Below are 6,274 nucleotides of genomic sequence, written 5' to 3' on the forward strand. Positions count from 1 at the left end.
AGAATGGTGGAATTCACTGCCATGGAACAGAATAAAGAAAAAAGAATGAAAAGAATTAAAGACAGCCTAAGAGACCTCTGGGACATTAAACGCAACAACATTCACATTATAGGGGTCCCAGAAGGAGAAGAGAGAGAGAAAGGACCTGAGAAAATATTGAAGTGATTATAGTCAAAAACTTCCCTAACATGGGAAAGGAAATAGTCACCCAAGTCCAGGAAGTGCAGAGAGTTCCAGGCAGGATACACCCAAGGAGAAACACGCCAAGACACATAGTAATCAAATTGACAAAAATTAAAGACAAAGAAAAATTATTAAAAGCAACAAGAGAAAAATGACAAATAACATACAAGGGAACTCCCATAAGGTTAACAGTTGATTTCTCAGCAGAAGCTCTACAAGCCAGAAAGGAGTGGCACAATATATTTAAAGAGATGAAAGGGAAGAACCTACAACAAAAATTACTCTACCTGGCAAGGATCTCATTCAGATTCGACAGAGAAATCGAAAGCTTTACAGACAAGCAAAAGCTAAGAGAATTCAGCACCACCAAACCAGCTCTACAACAAATGCTAAAGGAACTTCCCTAAGTGGGAAACATAGAGAAGGAAAGGACCTACAAAAACAAACCCATAACAATTAAGAAAATATCGATAATCACCTTAAATGTGAATCAATTAAATGCTCCAACCAAAAGACACAGGCTCGCTGAATGGATACAAAAACAAGACCCATACACATGCTGTCTACAAGAGACCCACTTCAGACCTACAGACACATACAGACTGAAAGTGAGGGGATGGAAAAAGATATTGCATGCCAATGGAAATCAAAAGAAAGCTGGAGTAGCAATACTCATATCAGATAAAATAGGCTTTAAAATAAAGAATGTTACAAGAGACAAGGAAGGACACTACATAATGATCAAGGGATCAATCCAAGAAGAAGATATAAAAATTATAAATATATATGCACCCAACATAGGAGCACCTCAATACATAAGGCAACTGCTAACAGCTATAAAAGAGGAAATCAACAGTAACACAATAATAGTGGGGGACGTTAACACCTCACTTACACCAATGGACAGATCATCCAGACAGAAAATTAATAAGGAAACACAAGCTTTAAATGACACAGTAGACCAGATAGATTTAATTGATATTTATAGGACATTCCATCCAAAAACAGCAGATTACACTTTCTTCTCAAGTGCACACGGAATATTCTCCAGGATAGATCACATCTTGGGTCACAAATCAAACCTCGGTAAATTTAAGAAAATTGAAATCATATCAAGCATCTTTTCTGACCACAATGCTATGAAATTAGAAATCAATTACAGGGAAAAAAAGGTAAAAAACACAAACACATGGAGGCTAAACAATACGTTACTAAATAACCAATAGATCACTGACAAAATCAAAGAAGAAATAAAAAAATACCTAGAGACAAATGACAATGAAAACACGACGATCCAAAACCTATGGGATGCAGCAAAAGCAGTTCTAAGAGGGAAGTTTATAGGAATATAAGCCTACTTCAAGAAATAAGAAAAATCTCAAATAAACAATCTAACCTTACACCTAAAGGAACTAGAGAAAGAACAAACAAACCCCAAAGTTAGTAAAAGGAAAGAAATCATAAAGATCAGAGCAGAAATAAATGAAAGAAACAAAGAAAAAAACAGCAAAGATCAATAAAACTAAAAGCTTGTTCTTTGAGAAGATAAACAAAATTGATAAACTTTTAGCCAGACTCATCAAGAAAAAGAGGGAGAGGACTCAAATCAATAAAATTAGAAATGAAAAAGAAGTTACAACAGACACCACAGAAATACAAAGCATCCTAAGAGACTACTACAAGCAACTCTAAGCCAATAAAATGGACAACCTGGAAGAAATGGACAAATTCTTAGAAAGGTATAACCCTCCAAGACTGAACAAGGAAGAAATAGAAAATATGAACAGACCAATCACAAATAATGAAATTGAAACTGTGATTAAAAATCTTCCAACAAACAAAAGTCCAGGACCAGATGGCTTCACAGGTGAATTCTATCAAACATTTAGAGAAGAGCTAACACCCATCCTTCTCAAACTCTTCCAAAATATAGCAAAGGGAGGAACACTCCCAAACTCATTCTATGAGGCCACCATCACCCTGATACCAAAACCAGACAAAGATACTACAAAAAAAGAAAATTACAGACCAATATCACTGATGAATATAGATGCAAAAACCCTCAACAAAATACTAGCAAACAGAATCCAACAACACATTAAAAGGATCACACACCATGATCAAGTGGGATCTATCCCAGGGATGCAAGGATTCTTCAATATACGCAAATCAATCAATGTGATACACCATATTAACAAATTGAAGAAGAAACACCATATGATTATCTCAATAGATACAGAAAAAGCTTTTGACAAAATTCAACACCCAATTATGATGAAAAACTCTCCAGAAAGTGGGCATAGAGGGAAGCTACCTCAACATAATAAAGGCCATATACGACAAATGCACAGCAAACATCATTCTCAATGGTGAAAAACTGAAAGCATTTCCTCTAAGATCAGGAGCAAGACAAGGATGTCCACTCTCGCCACTATTATTCAACATAGTTTTGGAAGTTTTAGCCACGGCAATCAGAGAAGAAAAAGAAATAAAAGGAATACAAATTGGAAAAGAAGAAATAAAGCTGTTACTGTTTGCAGATGACATGATCCTATACATAGAGAAACCTAAAGATGCCACCAGAAAACTACTAAAGCTAATCAATGAATCTGGTAAATTTGCAGGATACAAAATTAATGCACAGAAATCTCTTGCATTCCTATACACTAATGATGAAAAATCTGAAAGAGAAATTAAGGAAACACTCCCATTTACCATGGCAACAAAAAGAATAAAATACCTAGGAATAAACCTACCTAGGGAGACAAAAGGCCTGTATGCAGAAAACTATAAGACACTGATGAAAGAAATTAAAGATGATACAAATAGATGGAGAGATATACCATGTTCTTGGATTGGAAGAATCAACATTGTGAAAATGACTCTACTACCCAAAGCAATCTACAGATTCAATGCAATCCCTATCAAACTACCACTGGCATTTTTCACAGAACTAGAACAAAAAATTTCACAATTTGTATGGAAACACAAAAGACCCCGAATAGCCAAAGCAATCTTGAGAACAAAAAATGGAGCTGGAGGAATCAGGCTCCCTGACTTCAGACTATATTACAAAGCTACAGTAATCAAGACAGTTTGGTACTGGCACAAAAACAGAAATATAGATCAATGGAACAGGATAGAAAGCTCAGAGATAAACCCACGCACATATGGTCACCTTATCTTTGATAAAGGAGGCAAGCATATACAGTGGAGAAAAGACAGCCTCTTCAATAAGTGGTGCTGGGAAAATTGGACAGCTACATGTAAAAGTATGAAATTAGAACACTCCCTGACACCATACACAAAAATAAACTCAAAATGGATTAAAGACCTAAGTGTAAGGCCAGACACTATCAAACTCTTAGAGGAAAACAGGCAGAACACTCTATGACATAAATCACAGCAAGATCCTTTTTGACCCAGCTCCTAGAGAAATGGAAATAAAAACACAAATAAACAAATGGGACCTAATGAAACTTAAAAGCTTTTGCACAGCAAAGGAAACCATAAACAAGACCAAAAGACAACCCTCAGAATGGGAGAAAATATTTGCAAATGAAGCAACTGACAAAGGATTAATCTCCAAGATTTACAAGCAGCTCATGCAGCTCAATAACAAAAAAACAAACAACCCAATCCAAAAATGGGCAGAAGACCTAAATAGACATTTCTCCAAAGAAGATATATAGATTGCCAACAAACACATGAAAGGATGCTCAACATCATTAATCATTAGAGAAATGCAAATCAAAACTACAATGATATATCATCTCAAACCAGTCAGAATGGCCATTATCAAAAAATCTAGAAACAATAAATGCTGGAGAGGGTGTGGAGAGAAGGGAACACTCTTGCACTGTTGGTGGGAATGTAAATTGATACAGCCACTATGGAGAACAGTATGGAGGGTCCTTAAAAAACTAAAAATAGAACTACCATACGACCCAGCAATCCCACTACTGGGCATATACCCTGAGAAAACCATAATTCAAAAAGAGTCATGTACCAAAATGTTCATTGCAGTTCTATTTACAATAGCCAGGACATGGAAGCAACCTAAGTGTCCATCATCGGATGAATGGATAAAGAAGATGTGGCACATATATACAATGGAATATTACTCAGCCATAAAAAGAAATGAAATGGAGGTATTTGTAGTGAGGTGGATGGAGTTAGAGTCTGTCATACAGAGTGAAGTAAGTCAGAAAGAGAAAAACAAATTCCCTATATGTGGAAACTAGAAAAATGGTACAGATGAACTGGTTTGCAGGGCATAAATAGAGACATAGATGTAGAGAACAAATGTATGGACACTAAGGGGGGGAAGCGGCGGGGGGTGGGGGTGGGATGAACTGGGAGATTGGGATTGACATGTATACACTGATGTGTATAAAATGGATGACTAGTAAGAACCTGCTGTATAAAAATAAATAAAATAAAATTCAAAAATTCAAAAAAAAAAGAAATACAAGATAATAAAAGAACACCAATTGAAGGGGAAGCAGAGACAAACGAGGGGTTTTCAGGACAGGTGAGACTGTGCCCATGTGAACATGAAGGAAAAAATGGCTCTGGGGTTGGGAGGGCGGTAGAACTTAAAGATACTGGAAGAGAGAGGACATAGGTGAGAAAGCAAGTTCCTGGGGATTGTCAAAGGCAGGGAGTCGGGGAGAGAGAGACAGAAAGAGAGAGAGAGAGAGAGAGAGAGAGAGCAGTCGTCTTGGAAAAGGAAAATGGAAATCTGGGATGGACATAGACAGGAGGAAGAAAGAAAGAATTTAGAGAAAAATATATTGAAGAGGGAGGAAAATAATGCCAGCTACTTTTTTTGAGCACTTGACAATGTGCCATACACATTTACATACCCAGATAGTGAAGCCACCCGGAGAGTTAGGAAACCTGCCCAATAGCTAGTAAATGACAGAGCTGGGCTTACTCACCGTAAGAAGCAGAGCCTGTGTGCTTAACCCTTACTCTGTAGTTTCAGTTTCTGTCCCACTCAGCCTACCAATCCTACACTCTGCCCCATGCTCAGGCTAGATATATTCCCCTGCCCCTGCCAGATCTGGATCACTCCTGATCCAATCAAGTGGCAGGTGAGATTCCCTACACCTATGATGCCTTTCATCAGGTTCAGTGCCTGGGTCCCTTCTTCTAAGCTCCGGTGTTCTCAACCAGATCTTCCCTTTGGCTGGACATCCTGCCTCACTATGGCCCCTGGACAGGGGTTGAGATCTTTAGCTTAGAAAATATGAGATCTTAATAATGGGAGAATGGCCTCAGCTGTAAGTGGCAGAGAGTGACAATGCAAATACAAAGAGAGAGGTGGGAGCACGTCAAGTCTGTGAGGGATCAGAAGTGAGAGAGAGTTTGGGGCTGGAAGGCAGGGGTTTGGATCCAGGAAGATGAGATCAAGCAAAAGCAGGACAGGACCAAAGAGGGAAGTGGGAAAAGGAAATCTTAACTGGCTGCTTAGCAGCAGATGATGTTTGTAGGCTCTAATGTTTGTGGTTGGTGGTCCCAGCTAAGGGTGGAGTGGGTACCACAAGTCACTCTCTCAAGCCCACTTCTCAGGCAGGGCTGGGCAGGGGATTTCCCAGGTTGGGTTGATGGTGTGCCTGGATAGAGTTTGAGTTGTTCCAGTTTTGAGAGGCTTATTTCCCTGCCAGTTGTTGGCAGCCACACCCTTCCCCCAGCCCAGGGCCTGTCTGGGTGCTGGCCATGGTCCTGACCGGACTCTTGTACTCCTCTGGCCACCCAGGTTGGCGAGAGTGGGGATGGAAGGATAACAGAGAATCTGAAAGAGGGTGAGGATGTTCACCTATGTTGATCTTGATTTATTTCTAGGGAAGGAGGGGGAGTAGAGCTGTGTATTGGAGGATAGTGATGATTTGGAAGAGCTGCTATAGGCAGTTTACTAGGAAACTTCCGGACATTCTGAAAAGGATTACCCAGCAGCTGTGAAGTCTTAGCCAAAGTTAGACATCAGGAGTATATCATGTGTCCAGTCATGCCTCTGGTTCTAGGGCTTCCCTCAGCAACGGTCACCACTGTATCCAGGAACACTGAGGCTCCAAGAGACCTGAGT

This window comes from Balaenoptera ricei, chromosome 11 (assembly GCF_028023285.1).
Source record: "Balaenoptera ricei isolate mBalRic1 chromosome 11, mBalRic1.hap2, whole genome shotgun sequence".
In the NCBI taxonomy this organism is placed as follows: domain Eukaryota; kingdom Metazoa; phylum Chordata; class Mammalia; order Artiodactyla; family Balaenopteridae; genus Balaenoptera; species Balaenoptera ricei.